This window comes from Carettochelys insculpta, chromosome 31 (assembly GCF_033958435.1).
Source record: "Carettochelys insculpta isolate YL-2023 chromosome 31, ASM3395843v1, whole genome shotgun sequence".
NCBI lineage: Eukaryota > Metazoa > Chordata > Testudines > Carettochelyidae > Carettochelys > Carettochelys insculpta.
In genome coordinates this window covers 128,734-151,763 of record NC_134167.1, presented here as the reverse complement: position 1 = coordinate 151,763, position 23,030 = coordinate 128,734, and the positions used below count along the sequence as shown (strand labels likewise).

The 23,030-nt window shown below is 45.6% G+C and overlaps 1 long non-coding RNA gene across 1 annotated transcript in view; it reads left to right on the top strand.

Annotated features, from left to right (window-relative positions):
• Window positions 1-1,679: 1,679 nt before the first annotated feature.
• The window catches only part of LOC142004346 (uncharacterized), a 39,465-nt gene continuing 18,114 nt past the window's right edge, over window positions 1,680-23,030 (top strand). The window contains exon 1 of the long non-coding RNA XR_012642982.1: window positions 1,680-1,744. This is a non-coding gene — a long non-coding RNA (uncharacterized LOC142004346). The remainder of the gene's footprint in view (window positions 1,745-23,030) is intronic.

The following is a 23,030-nucleotide window of genomic DNA, read 5'->3' as shown; positions in this document are numbered from 1 at the left end:
CACTGCTGCTGCAGGCCTCACCTCACAGAGACGCTGTAAAATTAAGTTTCTGTCCCCATGTAGTAATTAAAAGATCCTTGGATCTCACTTCGACAGACTAGCGCTACTCTCAAACTTCCAAGAGGTGTGCAAAACCTGGGTGGGTGTACGGACCCCGATTCAACAAAGCATTTCAGCGTGTGCTTATGTTCATCCCTGTTGAGCCAAGCACTTAGCTCCACATCCTCAAAGGCACTATAACGACGAATCAAAGATTTGTTGGAACACGGCACGTTCCAACGCCAGCACATACCTGGACAGGACTGACTCCCCCACTAAAACCCTCAGCTCAGGTACATCAACTCACATGACAACAACTTATGCCTAAAATAAATACAGCACCCTGAATTGGCAGAGATGCGATGCGCACTGATCATTGCAATATTTATGCTCCTGAGTTCTACTGAAGGAAGCTAGGAGCTTTGTGGTCCCTGAGTCTTAAGCTCTAAGGCCTTGTCTATACTGCGGGTTGGATCAACGCAACCATTGATTCACCAGCCATCGATTTATCGCATCTGTCAAAGACATGATAAATCAGTTTCTGAGTGCTATCCTATTGACGCTGGAACCCCACCAAAATGAGAAGAGTAGCTAGCGTCAACAGGAGAGCAGCCCTTCTCAACCTTACCGCATGCAAGTCGCAGGGGTGAATATATCAGTTTCAGCTTATGTGGCTTTATGTACGTGGCTTGCTGAATAAGATTAGATTACTGAAGTAGGCCTATGGTGCTGTGTCCTTCACCTTCTTTCCATCTACTACATTATCCTAAAAGAAGCTAAAAATACATTAAATACTTTCCTGATGTTTTCTTCCCAAATAAAACTACAGTAATTGATTATCAGGGATAATACATGATCAAAAATATAAGAAAAGGTGGATCTACAGGACAGCTTCTCTATGAAGATACAGCCCCTGCTATGAAAAAGCTTGGACATACCCCATGTTGCTTTGTAGCAGGAGCATTTAATACTATAGGGATGGCATAGTTGTAACTGATAGCAACAAGCCCTGCAAATCAAATGGTTGATTTGCTTGCTGCTTGTGAGTCTGCCTCTCTCTCTCTCGCTCTCTTTTTTTTTTTTAATTTATTTATAGTTAACACAAATGACAGCTGGAAAAATAATTAAATATAGCGCAGATGTCAGAGACTGTGCACAGTTATGAAGGAGAGATATAAGTAAACCCTGAGCTAGAGAGAGATTGTGGTCAGATGACAATGAGGAAGTATGGTTACAGTAGGACACTAATTGTAATGTAGCTTTACCTTTAGTTACTGACACTGTAAAGTTGGAGCCCAGCCTCAACATGAATTCCCTGTGTTTGTTTTCTGCATTCACATGTCCTTGTAGTTTCTGTTCACTGTCGCTGCTGGAATGTTGTTGCTTTTTGTGGTGATTGTCAGATTTTGCCATTGACTTTAGTGGGAACAGGTTTTCACCCACTCTTTTCCATGCTATCATCTGGGCTGGTTTTGAGTTGGTAGGTAACATAAATATGTCTCACAATAATTAACATATCTGCACGCTGAGTGATAGTTTTCCATGTGGTCATATCCACTAAAAACTAGCTAAGCAAAGAAAAGAATGTGCCTCTGAGAGTACATCAACTCATCTAGATGTTCGCAACAGCTTAGATAAAAGCCATGCTAAAATTTCATGGCGGCAGTGTCTTATTTATACTGTTCTGTATACTATAAACGGAAATGTAAGTAAATATTTATATTGAAAACTATTTATTTTATATTTGTATGGTAAAAAGGAGAATGTAAGCAATTTATCAGTAATAGTGTGCTGTGACTTTTGTATTTTTGTTTCATTTTGTAACTTTTTAAGCAAGGTGAAGCTTTTGGATACACAACATAAATTGGCCTTCTCAAAGGGGTACAGTAATCTGGAAAGGTTGAGGACTGCTGCTCTAGTAATCCAGTGTTTTGAGTTGCCAAACATGCTGAAAGAGGTTTGGGGAGACTGATAGTTCAGTGGTTAGAGTATTGGCCTTAGAAACAAGAGGCTGTGAGCTCAATCCTTGCAGGGGCTTTTCAAAGGGTAGGTTAGATCAAATTTTAAAAAAAAGTGTCAGGGATTGCAATGGGGTATGCTAAGAGTGGAGGGGACTGGACTTGACCTCTCTAGGTCCCTTCCAGATGTGTAACGCCCAGTGGCTTATATAATTCCATATATTTTGCATGTTATCAAGGCTTGGAATAAGGGAAGTAGGATGCTTAAGAGGCAGTACTGGGAAAGGGGTGGCTTGGTTTGCTACGTATGTTTGTTTTTCCTACTCTGCCACTTTCTCTCTTAACTAGGACAAATCACTTAACCTCTGTGCACCTCAGCCTTTGTCCTATACAAGAACTTACACAAAAGCACCTTTCCCTTCTGACTGCAGCAAAATAATTCCAGCTTCCAGCTAGTAGATCTTCTGTAAAATGAGCGAGAAGCTTTCTAGTGTATTTTAGTTAGATTTATGTCTGGTTGCTGTGCCCTGCTGTCAGATCACATTTTCTTCTTTTGCTGTCATAGTATGGAAGTGCCATCTAGAGGTGAACTGTAGGAAAGCAAATATGTCTAAAAGTACTAAAACAAGGGGTAGTGGGAAAAAATAAGTCATTCTAAACCTCTGTTTTTTGAAATAAAAATGTCTGTTGTTTTGAATTATAGGTGCTTCAATCATAGATACTCAAGAGCACTGTATAACTAAGACATGCATCTGAACAAAATTCACAAAGCCAAAACTCTTTTGGGTAATTGTGTAATCCCTTGTGCCACACAGTAGAGATGGGCAAGAGTTTGTCCTACAACCCTTTTGCCATGTGAATAATGATCTTTTTTTTCCCAATATTTTTAATATTTGGATTTCTCATTCACAACATTGAAAATTAAAATTGTTTACATGGCTTTATTTTTGTCTCTGGCCTTTGGCTAATTTTGGTTTTTTTTCTGGTTTTTTTTTTGTTTGTTTCTTTCTTTTGGGGTTATTTTTTGTTAGTGGGTGGGGGGTTTCACTTTCTTTTATTGCTTCCTCCTCCTTTTATTTTAGTGCCAAAGTAGACAAGAGAATGAATAAAAGAAGGGAATCAGCCAAATCTGGAAATTGGAAGCCAAAATCAACTTCATTTAATTTTTTTCAATCTTCAGAAGTATCATAATTGTTTAGAAAACAAAATTTTTAGTTTTGTGTGTGTGTGTGTGAAAGATGCCAGATTTGGACCACCAAGCTATAGTCCTGCAGCTCAAAGCAATAACATTTCCCTTTCTCAATGCCTTAATGGAATGTTTTGTCAACTTGTTATAAAGCAGTGGTTTTGCTATGAAAATACAGTGGTAGAAATAAAGGGTCAAAAAGTCGTCAACTCTCTCCTTGCTATAGACAGAGATTACAAAGATAAGTGACAGCCTGATACAATACACTCATTAAGGTACAATTCACCCTTGCGCTCAGAGACAGCATAAAAGCCCATATATCTCTTAAGCCCTGTTTAGAGGCATTAAATGGGACTTCAGAGGTACATAGCTCTTCTGCTGACCCTTTGTGCAAGGGTAAATGGTGCCCTTAAGTGAATACAGTAAACTTCTGCCAGCAAATCGACCTTAGTTAATGAGGCTACTGCTAGACGGAGGTGCGCCTTAACTTGAATCAGTGTCAGATACTGGCTGCTAAGTCTTTGCACTGTTTTAATAACTACATTGTATATTCTGCGTTGCTCCATCAGTGCGGACCATCTCTGCCAGGTCTGCGGACAGGGAGAGGGAGAAGGGGGTGCAGTTTAAAAGGGCCTGTGGGCCCTTGGCCACTGCCACCAGGGCAGCAGGCCTAAGATGGGTGACTCCCTACCATCACTCCTGGAAGCAGCCAGCAGCAGCCTGGCACCCCTGCGGTGAGTCTCTGTGCAGCCAGCATCCTGAGTGCTGAATCCGTAGCTCCCATTGGCCAGGAACCGTGTTCAGTGGGAGCTGTGGCGACGATGCTTGCTGGAAGTGGCACATGAAGACCCCCTCTGAATCCTCATCTCCCAAAGCCCTCTCCCACATGCCAACCCCCTGTCCCAGCCTGATGAAGGGAGGGAGTGACAGAGGGAATGGTGAGGCATCAGAGAAGTGACAGGATAGGGCATGGCCCAGGGAAAGGGCAGGGCATGTGGGATCTTTGGGTTTGCAAGAACCGACAGTTGGTCACCCTACTGGGCAGGCATGTGCCCGCCCTGGGTGTACAGCACCAGCCATATATCAGGCAGGCCATAGCCGTACGGGCATAATTGTGCACGAGCACCCATTGACTGTTCTGACCTGGGTCCAGAATTGCTGTCCGAAGCCTGTGCTTCCTTGTTGTGGAAGCAACTTGAGCAGCAAGCACAGAACTTGAGGCCCAGTTCCATTCTCGGTTCCACAGTTTTAAATCTGGAGACCTTTAATTCATTGTTTTCCCTGGATTTACATTGGTCCCATGGACAGCAGAAATTACTCTGTCTGTCCAAAGAATTGGTAGGACACGTCTGCCAGCCACTCATTGCTGATCTAGCTTCAAATTTCATACAGCTGATGAAATTCTCTGCTGGCATGACTCCATGGATTTCAGACAAATTTGGTCTAACATCTGGCATTGGTTTTCTAGTGTAGCCATGTAAATACAGAGTAGGTAAGAAATCCTTACTTTTGGAAGGTACAGCCCGTTGACAGTAAGCTACTGTACCTTGTCCATCAGCAGAGATGCAGGTGAAAGCCTGTGAGCTGATTAAAGTTAAGCGTGTGAAGAAGTGCCTTGCTGAATCACGGCCAAAATGCACTCGACCTCTTAGAATGGAACAACTGCTTGTGAGAACAGGAGAGTTTCCCTAAGCGTTGGTCCAATGGCAGAGCGCAGACAGGGACGGTTTGGTCCTTGCCTTGTGCCCATGGAACTTCATTGCACTATTATAGTTCCAGGCCTTCATTTTTCTCTTGCTCGTGCCCAGTCCTAGAGCTGATGCATGAAGGGAAAAGGACCCAGTTAGTGTTACTTGTAAGTTGTGTGCTTGTGTGGTCACAGAAGAAAGAGTCAGAAGCCATCCAACTAATTAGCAGAGCGCCCACAGCTAGGTTTTTGTTTTAGCTGGAAGCAGCAATTACCGGTATTAAGCCACTGCACTCGATTGGCGTAGAGTGAGGAGCCAGGGGTTGCTTCCGACGGTGGGAGAGGTCATCAGATCTCATTGGGCAGCTACCGCCCACCTCAAGCTGGACAGCCCCCAGCCAAGTAGGTGCTGCCTCACCACGGTCCACTTGCTCCACTGGGTGTGTGGGGCTTAGGGAATCACCGACAGGTGGATCGTTAACCTTACACCAGGCAAAACAAACAAGCAACAAAATAATCCAGCCTTCAGGCTGGGCACGTGGAATGTAAGGACCATGACTCCGGGCCTTACAGAAGACCTACAGAGCATTAGTAACCCCCAGAAGACAGCAATCATTAACAACGAGCTGAGAAGACTGCGGATGGACATCGTGGCCCTCCAGGAAACAAGGCTATCGTCCTCTGGATGTCTCAAGGAGAAGGACTTTTCCTTTTTCTGGCACGGGAAGCCTCCAGAAGAGACCAGGGAACACGATGTTGGCTTCGCAATCAGAAACAGCCTAGTTGGCTCAGTCATACCACCAAATGTGGGAACTGAGAGAATGCTGAAAATCCAGCTTCAAACACCAGTGGGCACGGTCAACATCTTCAGCGTCTATGTGCCCACTTTAACTTCTGCCCGGGAAGTTAAGGACAAGTTCTATGATGAACTTAGCATTGAGGTACCTTCCCATGAGCCGCTATTCATCCTTGGCGACTTCAACGCCAGAGTTGGCAGCGACCACCACAGCTGGCCATCCTGTCTGGGACGGTTTGGAACAGGGAAGGTGAATGAAAACGGACAGCTCCTCCTTGAACTCTGCTCCCAACATGACCTCTGCGTAACCAATACCTTCTTCAACGTCAAACCCCAGCACAAAGTTTCGTGGCGACACCCAAGATTGAAACATTGGCACCAGCTTGACCTCGTCCTCACCAAACGCAGCCGTTTAGGTAACGTCAGAGTGACACGTAGCTACCACAGCGCAGACTGTGACACTGACCACTTGCTCATGTGTTGTAAGGTGCACATCCAGCTGCGAAGATTCTTTCGCTGCAAAAAGGAAGGGAGGTCGCGCATTGACACTGGCGAGACTTGTGACCCTTCAAAAGTATGCGAGTTTGTCCAAGCACTTGAAGAGGCCTTGCCCCACCCGGACGATACTGATATCTGCAAGAGATGGGAACAACTATGGGACGCTATCGATAATACTGTGATATCTACCTTTGGGAAGAAGACAGTCAAGTCTGCTGATTGGTTTGAAGCCCACACTGAAGTGCTGATGCCCCTGATTCAGAAGAAGAGACAGGCACTGGCTGCATACAGGTCCTCTCCCAGTGAGGTGAACCTGCAGGCGCTCCGGTCTGCTCGGAGTCAAGTGCAGCAGGTTGCTCGGCGGTGTGCCAACGATTACTGGCTCCAACTCCGCTCCAAGATTCAGCAGGCCGCGGACACTGGTAACATGCGAGGAATGTACGATGGGATCCAGCAGGTCATCGGTCCATCACAAAGAAAGACTGCCCCACTTAAGTCGGCCACAGGTGAGGTCTCGAAGGTCAGAACCAAGCAGATGGAACGCTGGGTGCAACACTACTCACAGTTGTACCAGAGAGAGCCCTGAATGCCATCGAGCCTCTGCCCACCATGACTGAACTCGATGGTGAGTCCACCTTGGAGAAAGTCAGTGACGCACTAAAAGCACTCTCTTCTGGAAAAGCCCCAGGGAAAGACGGTATTCCCTCAGAAGTCCTCAAATGCACCAACGGTACGCTAGTTTCAGAGCCGCATGGAATACTTTGCCAATGCTGGAGAGAAGGCAGAGTACCGCAAAATATGAGGGATGCTAACATCATTACTGTCTACAAGAACAAGGGTGACAAAAGCAATTGTAACAATTATCGCGGCATCTCCCTTCTCAGTACCGTGGAGAAGCTATTTGCACGTGTTGTTCTGAAGAGGCTCAATGTTCTTGCGGAGAGAGTCTACCCTGAGTCTCAGTGTGGGTTCAGAGCTGAACGGTCCACCATAGACATGGTTTTCTGTGTTAGGCAACTACAAGAAAAGTGCAGGGAGCAGAACGAACGTCTGTATATTGCCTTCATCGACCTGACCAAGGCAGTTGACCTCATCAGCAGAAAAGGTCTGTTTGCGATTCTGGCTGAGATTGGCTGTCCCCCAACTCTGCTCAGCATTACTAGGGCCTTCCATGAAGGCACGAAGGGGACCGTCGTATATGACGGATCCACATCCGAACCCTTGGAGATTCTCAGCGGAGTGAAGCAGGGGTGTATGCTGGCTCCCACACTGTTAGGCATCATCTTTGAAGTTTTGCTCAAATATACCTTCGGAACTGCTACAGAGGGCATCTCTCTCCACACGAGAACGAATGGCAACCTCTTCAAACTGTCGAGGTTTAGAGCGAAGACCAGGGTGCTTACGAAGCGTCTAAGGGAGTTCCTTTTTGCTGACGATGCAGCTATTGCTGCTCACACTCAGCAGGAACTGCAGTCACTCATAACTCGCTTTGCGGATGCATGCGTGCAATTTGGCCTCACAGTCAGCTTAAAGAAGACCCAGGTGATGGGCCAAAACATGGGTAATGAGCCATTTATCAACATGCTAGACTACGAACTGGAAGTCGTCCATGAGTTCTTGTACCTAGGCTCGACGATCTCGGACAACTTGTCACTTGATAGCGAGATCAACAAGCGCATTGGAAAAGCCGCCACAACGTTCTCCAGGCTGACGAAGAGAGTATGGGCTAACAATAAGCTCACTGTACACACCAAGGTGCAGGTCTACACAGCCTGTGTTTTGAGCACACTGCTGTACGCCAGTGAAACATGGACTTTGTGCTCAAAACAAGAGCAGCGGCTCAACACCTTCCACATGCGTTGCCTTAGGCGCATACGCGGTATCTCATGGCAGGACAAGGTCCCCAATAGCGCAGTGCTTGAGAGGGCAGGCACCGCCTCCACGTTCACCCTTTTCAAACAGAGGCGTATGCGCTGGCTGGGCCATGTCTCACGCGTGACGGATGGCAGAATACTGAAAGACCTCCTCTTCGGCGAACTGGTGTCTGGAAAGGGCGACCTAAATTGCGCTGCAAGGACACTTCCAAGCGTGACCTCAGCGCTCTCTCTATCAGTGTGAACACCTGGCATTCGCTCGCCTCAGACAGGCATGCCTGGAAACAGGGAGTGAAGGAAGCTATTGCTATGTATGAAACTACCTTGGTGAAGGAAGCGGAAGACAGGAGAGCCCTCAGGAAGATCCGTGCCCATGATACCAGAGCGACGTCTGCCTACTGCTGCTCACAATGTGGAAAGGACTGCCACTGCCGGATTGGATTGCATAGCCACAGAAGACGCTGCTGGAATTGGTCCAACTGGGGTGCAAACCCATGATCCCTTGGGATCGAAGGATGCCTACTAGGTTATGCCTGTTAGCAAATGCCTCAGTGTGTGTAAGAAATTATTTTGTACATGGATGTAGAGGATTAGCGGGAAGATTGGTCCCGGTGACCTCACTGGGAGTCCTTCCATCGGAGCTCGTGGGGGCATTGTACTTAAAAATGGGGCCAAACTAAACCCCAGAACGCAATGCCTCCAACCTTAGAGGGGGGATCCGACTCTATGCCACAGTCTGGACTTTGCTGTATAGGCACATCTCTGATACTGTGTGGAGAAGTTCACCAGCCTTTGTTGTCCAGAGGGTCAGACCACATGCTCGGTGTGGTCCGTTCTGGCCTTGGCCTCTGTGAATCTGGAATGAGCAGTTCAGTGCAGCAAGGAACTGTATGGTTCCATGTGGGATGTAGTCAACAGAGAAGGGAATAAACTCGAGTACACCTGAGAGCTTTATTTCTTAGCAGCATATCATTGGTGGTAAATAGATGGTCTAGCTGCATATTATATCAAAATACAATCAGACAGATTATTAGGAGACTAAGTGAGCTTCAAAGGCAATGATTTTTGCCCACTTTATGCTGCTAGGCCATTGAACCTGATATTTTCCTCAAGGTTTTCGTTGCCATTTACTCATCAATTAAATATAAAGCATTGCTTCCCGTCAAACAAATCAAAATAAACATTATTTATCCATTTCTTAGAAATGTATCTTTTTGTTGACTTCTTACGCCTATGTAATGTTCCCTCTGGGTCACTAATTACAAAATTTTCTTATGGTGGTTAGTTATCTATTTTATTCCCAGAGAGATCTTAGAGCTACATTAGCTATTTCACTTTCTTTAACTTGGACCTTGTGGCATAGGAGGGGGGAACCAGAGCCCGAACCGTGGCTCCACCTCCTCTTACGGTCCCTTCCCCAGAGCCTCTGCCATGTGCCGTGCTTTTCCCAGGAGTCCCTGCTTTCACGTTGCTCCTTCCCCCAAATGCCTGGACCACCACTTTTCCCTCAACTTCCCTCCTCCACACATCACTTGCCCTTATGGCCAGTAACAAATTTGCCCCTCCCCACCACACTTTCCAAAGTCCCTGGGCCTTTGTGTTTGTGACCATTAGTGTTTGCACATTTATTAGAGACTTGAATCATTTATTCATAAGCCTCACACCTGAGTCTTTGAAATAAGGTGTTCAGCTTCAGACCCAACGCATTTTGTGGCATTCTTTCTCCACTGTCTGGCTGTGGTTAAGGTGTTTACAGCATAGGGCTTGTTGGAGCTAGACCCGTTGTCTCTTCCAGGTGTTCCTTTGCAGTGTGGCACCAAAGGTTAAGATCATTTGAGCTACTCTGCTTTACACCAAGTGAGTTGTAGCATTTTTATTTGCTTTGGCTGGTTCCCTATTTATCTGCAGCTACACATTATGCCATCCTTTGAGTCAGCATACTTGAGTCATGAAACATATCGTACTTTGAGCCAGTCTTTATATACCATCCAAACAGCTCCTCTTGCATCTGCTCACTAAAGCTACATCTGCACCATAGAGATCTTTTGAAAGAAGCTCTTCTGGAAGATATTGAGGATGCGAGTGATGTATGAATAAATTTGAATATTGATTAGGTCAAGTCAATCACACCAGAGCAATGGACTGGACTAAAACTGAGTTCTTACCAATGCTCCCAGGATTTTACCCCGCGACCCTGCTTGCCGTCTACGGTGGGTCTAATTACAACGGGGTTTCAGGGTATGTGAACTGCGCTGCTGCGGTGTGTTTACCCAAGGAAGAAAATACAAACAAGATGTCAGGTTCAAACAGGGAGATAGGGTTTATTTTATAACTTAAAAGTATGAATTTTGGTAAGCTAAGTTGCACAAAATGTGTAAGCCCTTGTTTTTGTGGAATAGACACAGGACTTGAATACTATGGGTTATAGCCTTAAACAATAGGTAACTGCTGTAACAGCACTGCTATTTAATCCCTCAGCTACTTACTGTGCTTCTGGGACGGACCGTGCAGCCTTCGATGCGTGCTGTAAAATGGAAAGATTAACTTCAGAGCTGAGTTATATTTATTTATTTATTCCTGGATCTTCCTGAGGTTCACCAGGTCGCTCAACCCTTGGCCGACTACCGCGGGGAGCAGATCTTACTTAGAAAAAGAATTTGCCTGCGCTAAGCTAGGTCAATTCTCTAGTTAAATGGGTTGCCCTGCTGGCCAAGCAGGGGAGAGCCCAGTATATGCGGGGTTTCCTTCTGAGAGGTTTTTCCCTTAGTTAAGTGGAGGGGTTTTCCTAGTTAAAGGTTATCCCCCCAAAAAATGGTACTGCCTATTTTGACCACCTTGTTATGGTGGCCCTTTATTGCAGAACCTTGATTACCCTTAAAGGGTTACTAAGGACACCAGGGTTTTCCCTTTATAGGGTTATCCCTGACTGCTCTACCCTCCTAAATAGGGGGGAGCTTATAGCTCTGGATTATAATAACAAAGCAGTTTACCTAACTACCCTCCTGTGTGCATGCAATAGTTTTAAGCTAGACCAATAGCATTGGCCTCCTGTGCCTTTACAGAAAGACAAGGAATACAAAATATAAGGCGCTGATCATGGACTTGGGGAAGTCCCAATCCACCCTCTATTACAAAACTGTATAAAAACATTAACTGCTCACCTAATTATTTAACCCTAAACCCAGACCATAAATACCTCCTTGTTCCTGCTCTGTGATCCAGGCGCTGGGCCTGTAGTTCTCTTTGAGCTAGGAAGTTATGACCCTCACGGCGCGCTTGTACGGCAGCCGCGTCAGGTCAGATAGTAAAGGAGGAAGAAAAAGAGAGCCAGGAGGAAAAACCGGCTTGGTTAACAAAAACCTCCTGTGTTTTTAGGAACGACCGTGATATTTCAGACACCGGCCTGAGCTAGGGTCGGTGACTGGAAGGGCAGGGTCGCTGCTGCGGTTTCCCCGTCCAGGGCACCGTTGTTTGGGCGGTGCGGTCTGCCAGGCAAACCCTCCGGATAAAAGAACCGGAGCCTTACTAGTGATTTAGCTCTATGGAGACTGGAGCTCTTCTGGTTTTCAGGCTGGAGCTCTTCTGTTCTTCGACGGCCCACGGCGGCTAGAGAGCGATGACTGACACGCAGGTCAGCTTCGGCTCTTCTGCCAGCGATGTTCAGCTACAGGCTCAGTCCAGCTCTTAGCTCAGTCCTTCTCCGTAGTCTTCTTTCTTCTTCTTTGTCAGCTCTCCTCCAAGGTTTGGTCCGGAATGCCCCAAGCAGGGCTGCTCTCCTGAATATATGCAGCCTGGGTGGACCTGTTTGACAACCTTTGCCTGCTAGGTCCTCCTCAGTGCCACAATGTATCAAAGGGGCATTTGACTATTACATATGTATGAGGATTTTAAAGTAACCAATCAGTTTGAAACCTTTCAAACCATAACTTCATACATATTCATAGCCCGCCGAATATTAATTGCAACTGTCATTTTTTAACTGTCATTTTCCAGCGGCCATTTTGTGTTTCTAAAACTCCATTTTAACAGTGAATATGATTTTTAATTTATCTAATTTTGATGTGGTTTGTGAGGGAAATATGTCACCACTGCTGGTAAAGCAGATTATAAGTTTAAAATGCTTAGCTTAAGAGCTATTTGGTCAGGATGCAGGGCAACCATACAGACACCACAGCTCATGGACAGGGACATATAAATCACCTCAGAAGAGGATATTTCTACATGCCCCCGTGGCCATGGCCAGGAGCTGCATGATGACTGCATCCACTTAGGTACGACCCATGGTGCCCCAGGTACGATCACACCGACCAGTGGACCCACTCATCCCGTACTTCCCCTGCAAGAACTCAGGAACGGGCACCAACCGTCCTGGAACCCGCAGTGGGAGACAGGTACAGTGACCCCAGCAAGCCAGTGCCACCCATCCTGGGCCACCTACGGTCCATCCTAAGCCCAAACGATGGTTTGATGTTAGAGGATATGGACACAACCGGGACCACATAACAGGACACGCGGACACAACACTCACCCCACGTTAGGGATATTGCGCCATGCCCCCGTGACCCTGACAGAGGCGGAGCGGTTCACTCCTTACCCAATCATCCAGCCTATAAGCTAAGACTTAATAGTTAAACAACTATGCGCCAAATTAGACAACTATAGTTCCCGCACAAAGCACATTTACATTTATTTTTTAGGCTTATTTTATTACCCTGATCTGATGTAGGCTACACATGCTATCACAAGTTTCACAACAAGGTATATAATCAAAGCTGCTATTATAATCATAAAAAATAAAGCAATTCCCTTAAATATTTGGGTACCCACATATCCTAGTTTGTCGGTGACCCATGACCACAGATCCCACACAGGTGGTGCTGGCGGAACATAGGCCACACGCATTATATGGTCCGCTTTGTTAAAAACCTTATTTGCATTATCTGGAATATATACACAGCACTGTTTTCCAAAAATCGCACAGACACCTCCCTTGTCCGCGAGGATCATATCTAATGCTATTTGATTTTGGATTACAGCCTGATGGATTTGATGTTGTTTATCAGCTAACTCCTTGAGGGATTGCCCTGTTTCATTGGCCACAACCTCTAAGACTGACTGTAGTCTGAGGACTGCTCCACCAACTTTTGCAATACCAACTGGTGGTAACAGGGCCCAGCCTTTTGTTTCCTGCATAGTTAGAGGCTTTCTGTTTTTTATATCTTGTTGTGCTTGCTCCAAATCTCTCTTTCGCCTAGCCAAGGGGCCCCGACCCCAAAATGTCTTTCGGTTAGGTTTAGGCTTGGGGATGATATCCTGAGAAAAGGATTCGTTAGGCACTACTTCGTCGTCCTCCTGGTCACTTGTACCAGGGACTCCATTGGTTTCAACCTCAAAATCAAAATTTATCCCTAAAGCGTAGGGAAAAGCGTTACCTATACCCCCCTGCGGTAAGGTTTTGCGGATGTGCAGGGAAGGCAACAGGTAGGCTAAATAGCAGGAGCCATGCCAATATGCTGGGAGTACTTTATACGCTTTGTCACCGCACACCCAGTAATGGCCGGTAATAGCATAGAGCGGCTGGTTGCAGCTTCCCTTACCCTGTCGAAGGTTGGATTGTAATGAAGCCGCAGCTCCTTGATAGTAGCCAGAGAAAGGCCATAGGGCTTCCCCTGAAGGTGTACACTTCCAGAGCACAGAAGCATTTGTTCGTGCACAATTTTCTCCCTGGTCGTTGTTCTCAGACCAGTATGACTTAACACGTGGGAAATACATGGTTCCCCAAGATTGTGGGAGTGCCATACCCTTACTTAAAATATAGGTTCCGCATTTGCTTTTGCCAACAAAAACATCTTTGTGCTCTTTAAACCGCCATTTTGCAAGTGATTCAGATGTGCCGGGTACCTTAACTACCATTTGCTCATACAAATTAGAACCATTACATACAAAACACCAAAGTCCCTGTTTTCTTTCCACTATTAAATAGTTAGGACGTTTGGCTTGTGCTCCTTCCCAAGTATTTTTCCTCTGACCAATACATTTTGTCATATTTTGAGTGGTCAGAGGAATAGGTATCATGGGAATTCCAACTCTGCTGGTGGCAGGGAAGACACTGCATATCCAGCAGTCGGTTTTGTTTAGAGCTTTTGCCACCAAGGTCGCGGTTCTAATAAATGCATTGCTTTCCCAATTTTGCAGTTTACCATTTACAACACAGGTCATGGCCAGTAGTAACAACAGCATAATGCAAACCTAAAACGAGAAAAATTAACATCATTATCTCATAAAATTATGCAAATGTGAGTTGTAGCCTATTCCCTTTTATTTAACCAGTTGTGGTGTACCAGCATGTTTTTTGGTGGACCCAAATATAAGGTATTAGGGTGTTCACCGACCTTTTGAATAGTGTTAGCGAAAGGTTTTTTCGCTCCTTCGCCGGGAAGCGTTACCCATACTTTTTGGCCTTTGGCATAGACCGGCCGCCAAGGTTCTTTTTGTTTGGGCTGTATGTCCGGCCATCTAGACACCGCCCGATTTATGTTTAACAAGGCTGTGTCTAAATATGCATGCCAGCCCTTATAGTCTGCATTGGGGTTTAAAATTTTTAGTTGAGTTTTTAATACCCCAATTTTTCTTTCCACAACCCCATTACTTTGTGGATGGTAAGGAGTGTGGAAATGCCACCGAGTATTCCATGCCTTCATTTGCTGTTCAACTTCTTTTGAATTGAAGGGAGGTCCATTGTCTGACTGGATCTCGGTAGGCACAGACCAATTGGCTGCACACTTAGACAAAAGCTGAATTATATCCTTGGCTGTAGACTTTTTTGTGGGAACCGCCCAGACTTGACGGGATCCCAAATCAACAACCACTAAAGCTTTTGGGAATAGCTTTGCCCCCGGCAGCGGGCCCATTAGGTCCGCCTGCCAGGTAGAACCTGGTTTGAAATAAGCCGGATCTAACGCGCTAACCTGTGACCTTGGTCGATTCATTCTTTTGTTGACATTACAGGTTAAGCAGTCTCTGGCAATCTGTTGCCAAGTTTTATGAGACACATATGGGCTTCCCATCTCTCTTTTCCAGATTTCTTTGCATGTTTTTGGGCCCCAGTGACCCCATTCTTGGTGGAACCACTGCGCCACATTTAGGGAATTTCCAGAGTTGTCTGCCAAACCAACTTCTGGAGCCAAACCATTCTCTTTTTGAAGATGGTGATCTAAGAATTCATGCAAAGGATTGGAGTCTGGTTTATGGGAAGGACAATGGACCAAATACCAGGGTCTTGGCTTTTGTTCGATTCTTTGAAAGATTTGGTCCCAGTGGTGAGAATAAGCAGTGGGCTTTGCCTTTTTGGACAAGACTCTAATCACATACTCCGAGTCTATTCCTAAGACTGGAGCTTCCAGCTTATGCTTGTTGTTAGCATGCTGGATTGCATAGAGTACTCCCTTTACTTCTGCCTCTTGAGCAGATATTTTTGATGGCTCCGTCACTATCTTCAAATAGTGACACTTGGAGCAATAAATTCCTGCTTTAGGGTAATGCTTGGTAGACCCATCACAGAACAACCAAGGCTCTTGGCTATCTCTTGTTATAACCAATGATTTTGGCTTGTTCTCAGCAGGTATAGGAGTGTTAACCAGGGTCCAAGACATCCACGAGGAATGTGCCTCGTAAAGCAACTGTGCCCAAGTGGTGCTTTCTCCCCCAAACTCCAAGGGATACTCTGATTTTAACCACTGCAATGATTTAACCGCTGGTCCCTTTACCGTCCCATGGTAATGGTTCCAAATCCTGGCTTCTTTTAGTGCAAGGAGTACCTTCCCATATGGCCCATAGTTTAGCTGACTAGGCTGCAGTTTTTTAACTACACGGCCAACAGGCTGATTTTGTTGGGCAGCTTCTATTGTTATTTGGTCAGGTGTATAATCTATAGTAATGGTTATAGGTTTTTGCGGATCTATCCGCGCCAAAGGCTGGGGATTTTTTAAAGCCTCCAGGAGCATTTCATATGCTATTTTTTGACCTGGAGTCCATTTTATTTTGTCCCCTTTCTTTAATTTTCTTTGCAGAACGGCTAAGTTTGGAGCCATTTTTATGGGTATTAAAAACCGGTGGTAATTTAAATACCCTAACACCTCCTGTAACTGTTTTTTGGTTTCTGGAGGACGTGCAATCCATTCATTTAATTTTTCTTTCTCAATTTCTGTATGCCAGTTAGTAGGGTTTGTTTTAATTCCTAGGAAACTAAACTCAGTTTTGGGGGCTAACTGAGACTTTTCCTCATTTATTCTCCAGCCATCTGCTTTTAGCTGGGTAATTACCTCTTGGGTAAGCTTTTCAAGAACGTGTTCCTCTTTCCCCACAATGGCAACGTCATCCACATAATACATCACCTCACAAGTTTGAGGGACAACCACCCTTTCTAGCGTTTTAGCTAGATGTTGTGTAGCGACTGCTGGTGAGTTTTTATATCCCTGGGGAAGAACCTTCCACCGGAACATTTGCCCATTGAATTGAAAATTCAGGACACCCTGCGGGTCATGCATGGGTACCTGATAAAACATATCTTTGAGGTCCAACGTGCACCCCCAAAGATAGTTTTTATTGCTGATAACTTCCTCTATATGTGGTCTGTCCCACTTTACAACGTAGGGTGTTTCAGCAATATGGTCATTGGCCTTACGGTAATCTATGACCATTCTATATTTCTTGTTACTAGGGTCTGAACCGGGTTTTAGAATCCCCCAGGCGCTACTGATGTATTTGGTTTCATAAATTCTAGCTATTTTATCCTCCTTTGTTAGGTCTTTTAGGAGGGTATTTATAGCTTCTATGCCATCTTTCCCTTTGGTTGGGATTACATTAGATTTCCAATTTTGGGGATTTGTTAATTGAGGTGTGTGTACATTTAATATTTTTGGAGCAGTAATCTCCACCGGGAGTGTTGACAAGATGTGCTGCAACTGAAATTCCCGGATGGAGTCCACTCCAATCAGGTTCCGGGCGCCCAGTATAGCCCTTGTTCTTTTTCTTTCCCCGTCTGGTAGCTTTAAAGTGACTTTTACTACCGGGGCTTCTTTTAATTCATTTACCCCTTGTACCCACAACTTTGCGTTTGTTGTTTTATGGGCAACGTTAGGGGAGATAACATTTATTTGGGCTCCCGTGTCTATTAGAAATTGGTGGGACTGGTCTGTTTCATTTAACAGAGTGACATAAGGTCTGGTATTTGTCTCTTGAATATTGTTTTGCTCGACCAGGGCATTGATTGCATCTTGCCGCTTTTTCTTACGCCCCCGGGAGCGGCACCACCCGAGGACAGTTAGTCGTTTTTTGGTGAGGAGGGGGCTGGTCGTCTAGGCCCGTTAGAGCTATATGACCACCATTCCGGGCGCCACCCTAGCTCTATTGCCTGCTTCTCAAGTTGGGCATCTGATTTTCCCTGCATGTCAGAGAGATCCTTTCCTTTATTAAACAGGTATCTGGTGATAGCCTGCCTATACTTTGTTACAACAGATGCTTCTTCTTCCTCCCCAGACTTCTTTCCCTTCTCCTTCTCCTGTTGGGAGAATCTGGGCCTAAATCTAAAACGTGGCTTTTGTTGCCTGTCCTGTTCCTCCCTTGGGTACCTGGGCTTAGTATCCACTGGGTACGCCTGGTTTTTTACATTTTTGTTGTCAGGGTTTTTAATGGGCTTATCATGGTTAAACCCGTCATACTGGTCCCCCTGTTGGAAGGTTGCTGGCAGCTCTCCCTCTACATCGTAGAGGGCTCCTACCGGTCTCCCTTCTACTGACCGTAGCCAGATTTTTATGGTTGGGGATTTATAAGGGAGCCCCGACGCTCCTGCCTCTATGGCTAGGTTGAAAACTGGTATTGCTGAGTAGTCACAAATATAACAGAAAGTTGGGCCGTGTTGCCTGCTCTGTAGTGAGCCCTACCGGTCCTCCCCGCTCTGGCCTCCAGCTGGCCACTGCTACACCAGCTATGGCCCTAATCAGATCCTTGGTAGTAGCAATCGTTCCCTGAGGGAGCGAATATGCCTGCCACGTGGATCTGATTATCAACAAGGCAAGGCTTGGAACCAGGATGGGCCAATGCGTGTTGCGGTCTAATTCCGTGGTGGATCCCGCGCCACCACGCCAGCTAGAGTTTCTGGCCAGATAATAGGCTTCTCGCTGATCTACCCATTCCTGTCCATATTCTAATACCAGTCTCCCTAACCATACCATGATTGGTTCTTTGTCTTTTCTGCGGGTGTCGTCCATTAAGGACTTCATCTCCGCTTGTGTCCTGCTCCTATCCGTCACTGTGCTATGCACATTGCCTGCTACGTCTGTGACACGTTTTGTCACAGTGACGGGGCAAGCTTCAACTTGTTCACTAACATTTTGGGCATCTTGGGTTGGTTTCACTGTGCTGAGGGAGGATGTTTCACTCCCAGCCATACACAGAGTCTTGTCTAGTGTGGACTCCAACCTGGTGAACTTGTTAAGAGTCTCCACTAGACAATTGAGGAGGGTTCCGGCCATAACTTTTGTATCATAGTTAGTTCGGCCGAACAGACCCTTTGTCCCTGCACCTGCTAAGGCCCCTTTCCATTCATTTAAGATGGTGGTCCCCCTAGCTCCAGGCCTAAGTAGAGTGGAGGTTTTTAGGATAGAATAATCTATCCCACTTTTCTTTATCATTTTTTTAATTTGTTGCAGAGTCTCTTCAGGAGTCCCTCCTTGGGGTTTCTTATTATATTCTACCTTTTGTGGGTCTTTATCTATTGGGTAGAACGTTAGGTTCTGGTGGCAGCTGATCAGGCAATCCAGCCCAGACCACGTGACCTTTTCTATTGTACTTCTTACGGTCTCACTACCCTCAAATGCAGAGGTATATTCATTTTTGTCTCCCTTTTCTTGGGCATGAAATATTAAGTGGCTCAGTTCTCTGCCCTGAACCTGACCGTTCTTCCAGGGGCAACACGCAGCGTCTAACGTCACACATCCTGTCCGTGACGCCATATCGAGGATGCGAGTGACGTATGAATAAATTTGAATATTGATTAGGTCAAGTCAATCACACCAGAGCAATGGACTGGACTAAAACTGAGTCCTTACCAATGCTCCCAGGATTTTACCCCGCGACCCTGCTTGCCGTCTACGGTGGGTCTAATCACAATGGGGTTTCAGGGTGTGTGAACTGCGCTGCTGCGGTGTGTTTACCCAAGGAAGAAAATACAAACAAGATGTCAGGTTCAAACAGGGAGATAGGGTTTATTTTATAACTTAAAAGTATGAATTTTGGTAAGCTAAGTTGCACAAAATGTGTAAGCCCTTGTTTTTGTGGAATAGACACAGGACTTGAATACTATGGGTTATAGCCTTAAACAATAGGTAACTGCTGTAACAGCACTGCTATTTAATCCCTCAGCTACTTACTGTGCTTCTGGGACAGACCGTGCAGCCTTCGATGCGTGCTGTAAAATGGAAAGATTAACTTCAGAGCTGAGTTATATTTATTTATTTATTCCTGGATCTTCCTGAGGTTCACCAGGTCGCTCAACCCTTGGCCGACTACCGCGGGGAGCAGATCTTACTTAGAAAAAGAATTTGCCTGCGCTAAGCTAGGTCAATTCTCTAGTTAAATGGGTTGCCCTGCTGGCCAAGCAGGGGAGAGCCCAGTATATGCGGGGTTTCCTTCTGAGAGGTTTTTCCCTTAGTTAAGTGGAGGGGTTTTCCTAGTTAAAGGTTATCCCCCCAAAAAATGGTACTGCCTATTTTGACCACCTTGTTATGGTGGCCCTTTATTGCAGAACCTTGATTACCCTTAAAGGGTTACTAAGGACACCAGGGTTTTCCCTTTATAGGGTTATCCCTGACCGCTCTACCCTCCTAAATAGGGGGGAGCTTATAGCTCTGGATTATAATAACAAAGCAGTTTACCTAACTACCCTCCTGTGTGCATGCAATAGTTTTAAGCTAGACCAATAGCATTGGCCTCCTGTGCCTTTACAGAAAGACAAGGAATACAAAATATAAGGCGCTGATCATGGACTGGGGGAAGTCCCAATCCACCCTCTATTACAAAACTGTATAAAAACATTAACTGCTCACCTAATTATTTAACCCTAAACCCAGACCATAAATACCTCCTTGTTCCTGCTCTGTGATCCAGGCGCTGGGCCTGTAGTTCTCTTTGAGCTAGGAAGTTATGACCCTCATGGCGCGCTTGTACGGCAGCCGCGTCAGGTCAGATAGTAAAGGAGGAAGAAAAAGAGAGCCAGGAGGAAAAACCGGCTTGGTTAACAAAAACCTCCTGTGTTTTTAGGAACGACCGTGATATTTCAGACACCGGCCTGAGCTAGGGTCGGTGACTGGAAGGGCAGGGTCGCTGCTGTGGTTTCCCCGTCCAGGGCACCGTTGTTTGGGCGGTGCGGTCTGCCAGGCAAACCCTCTGGATAAAAGAACCGGAGCCTTACTAGTGATTTAGCTCTATGGAGAATGGAGCTCTTCTGGTCTTCAGGCTGGAGCTCTTCTGTTCTTCGACGGCCCACGGCGGCTAGAGAGCGATGACTGACACGCAGGTCAGCTTCGGCTCTTCTGCCAGCGATGTTCAGCTACAGGCTCAGTCCAGCTCTTAGCTCAGTCCTTCTCCGTAGTCTTCTTTCTTCTTCTTTGTCAGCTCTCTTCCAAGGTCTGGTCCGGAATGCCCCAAGCAGGGCTGCTCTCCTGAATATATGCAGTCTGGGTGGACCTGTTTGACAACCTCTGCCTGCTAGGTCCTCCTCAGTGCCACAATGTATCAAAGGGGCATTTGACTATTACATATGTATGAGGATTCTAAAGTAACCAATCAGTTTGAAACCTTTCAAACCATAACTTCATACATATTCATAGCCCGCCGAATATTAATTGCAACTGTCATTTTTTAACTGTCATTTTCCGGCGGCCATTTTGTGTTTCTAAAACTCCATTTTAACAGTGAATATGGTTTTTAATTTATCTAATTTTGATGTGGTTTGTGAGGGAAATATGTCACCACTGCTGGTAAAGCAGATTATAAGTTTAAAATGCTTAGCTTAAGAGCTATTTGGTCAGGATGCAGGGCAACCATACAGACACCACAGCTCATGGACAGGGACATATAAATCACCTCGGAAGAGGATATTTCTACAGAAGATATCCTCAGAAATAACTTCTTTTGAATAGTGCGTCCACACAGAAAAAAGTGGAACAAAAGAATGAGGTGATCTTTCAAAATGGAGCGTCCACACAGCCCCCAGTCTTTCCAAAGAATGGGCCAGGGATCAAAAATGAAGACTGTTATTTTGAAAGAAGAGCCCTGCGGAGCATCTGCACACATTTTCTTTTGAAAGGGGGCACTTTTCACAAAACGGAAAAGGAAGAGTGATTTCAAAAAGAGCACCACAGTCTTTTGATTTACTTTCGGAAGAATGCTTTGTGCATGTAGACGCTCCATGGGCTCTTTCGAAAGAACCTGCTAGTGTAGACTCAGCTTAAGAGTTTGTCCCAGCACTACCATTGTAGCAGAATGCCTTCCAGGTTAATCAGATTGGAAAAGTGAGTTCCACAGTAGCTTTCCTGGAGCATTGGCTTCTTGTCCTGACCACAGAAATGCCAGGGCAACTGTGCAAATGACTGGCTGAAAGATATTATTTGCTATTTTAGTTGTCCACATAAGTTGGGTGCAGGGGCATTGATGCTAGCCAAAAGACAACTGTTCTCATTCTCTCTCTCTGTGTGTTTGTGTGTGTGTGTGTGTGAGAGAGAGAGAGAGAGTGTTTCCGTACTGGTTTTCTTAACATTGATCTCAAGTCTCTCCATTACTCTTATTTGATGGCCATAGTGCTGAAAAGGCAAATAATCTTCCCCACCGACATCTGTCACCTAGTAACAGTCAAATGGTGACGCATGAGTGAGTTTGCATCAAAACTTTAATGTCAATGGAACACATCCCATTGACTTTAAGGGGCTTGGAATCAGGCCCCAGTACAATATGGGAGGGGGAAAGGAAGCTTGTAAGTAAAGGGATAACAACTGGACTTGTTCCAATGTCTACTGAGGCCAATGAGAGCCTTTCCACTGATGCCCATGGATGTGAGTGAGAACCTAAAAGGATAGCTGATAATTTCTCTTGTCTGTCCCTTTCTTCATAAGTTGTGACTCAAACCATCAACTTACTGTATTTTAGAAACTGCTGTGATTTTGCTATAGGATTTGGCTTGTGAATTTATATAGTCATATTAGTGTCCAAATAAACCACTCGCAAAAATCCCACCTGATTATAGGAGGCCAGTATTTTGCCTCCAGACTTAGCAGATTTGAAAGAACATAGTCAAGCAAATCTTCTCCCATTACTATACTGTCTAGTAGCTTAATTGATTTTGAAAAATCCAAAAAGCGGCTTCCCAGAGAGACCTACGAGACATTGTTGTCTACAGAGATTCGGGATCTGAGGGAAAATGAGAAATCTTGGCAGCCTTCTTAGCTTTAAGGCTTCTGAAATTCAAGTGAATTTTCCACACAGTTTTCTGGTCAAGGCTCCTGCTGACCTGGGTAAAAAGATCTCACACTCCAGTGGAATTTGCTGTTGTTGAGCTTTTGTTACCTGTAAGAACCAAAGCTGTGAGCCCATCGAGAAGGTTTTAACTGTGAAAGGTGCTTGGCATTTGAAATGTTGTTTTAGAGAAATCAAGACTCTAGTGACCGATGCTACACTTGAAGGCAGAGCCGTCCCATCCATAGGATGAACCGGGCAGCCGCCCCAAGCCCTGTGCTTTTGAGGGCCCCGCAGCAGCCGCACCAGCTGTGTCCTATGGTAGAAGAGGGGAGGATTACCTGGAGCAGAGTGCGGCAGCAAGGTGTCACCTCCCCTTGCCCCCTCCTACTCCCCACACAGTCAGCACAAGCTGCAGCCTATTTTGCTCCACCACAATGCACCCTCCCAGCCCGCTGAGCCCTGCTTTTCTGCGGCCTTTGCC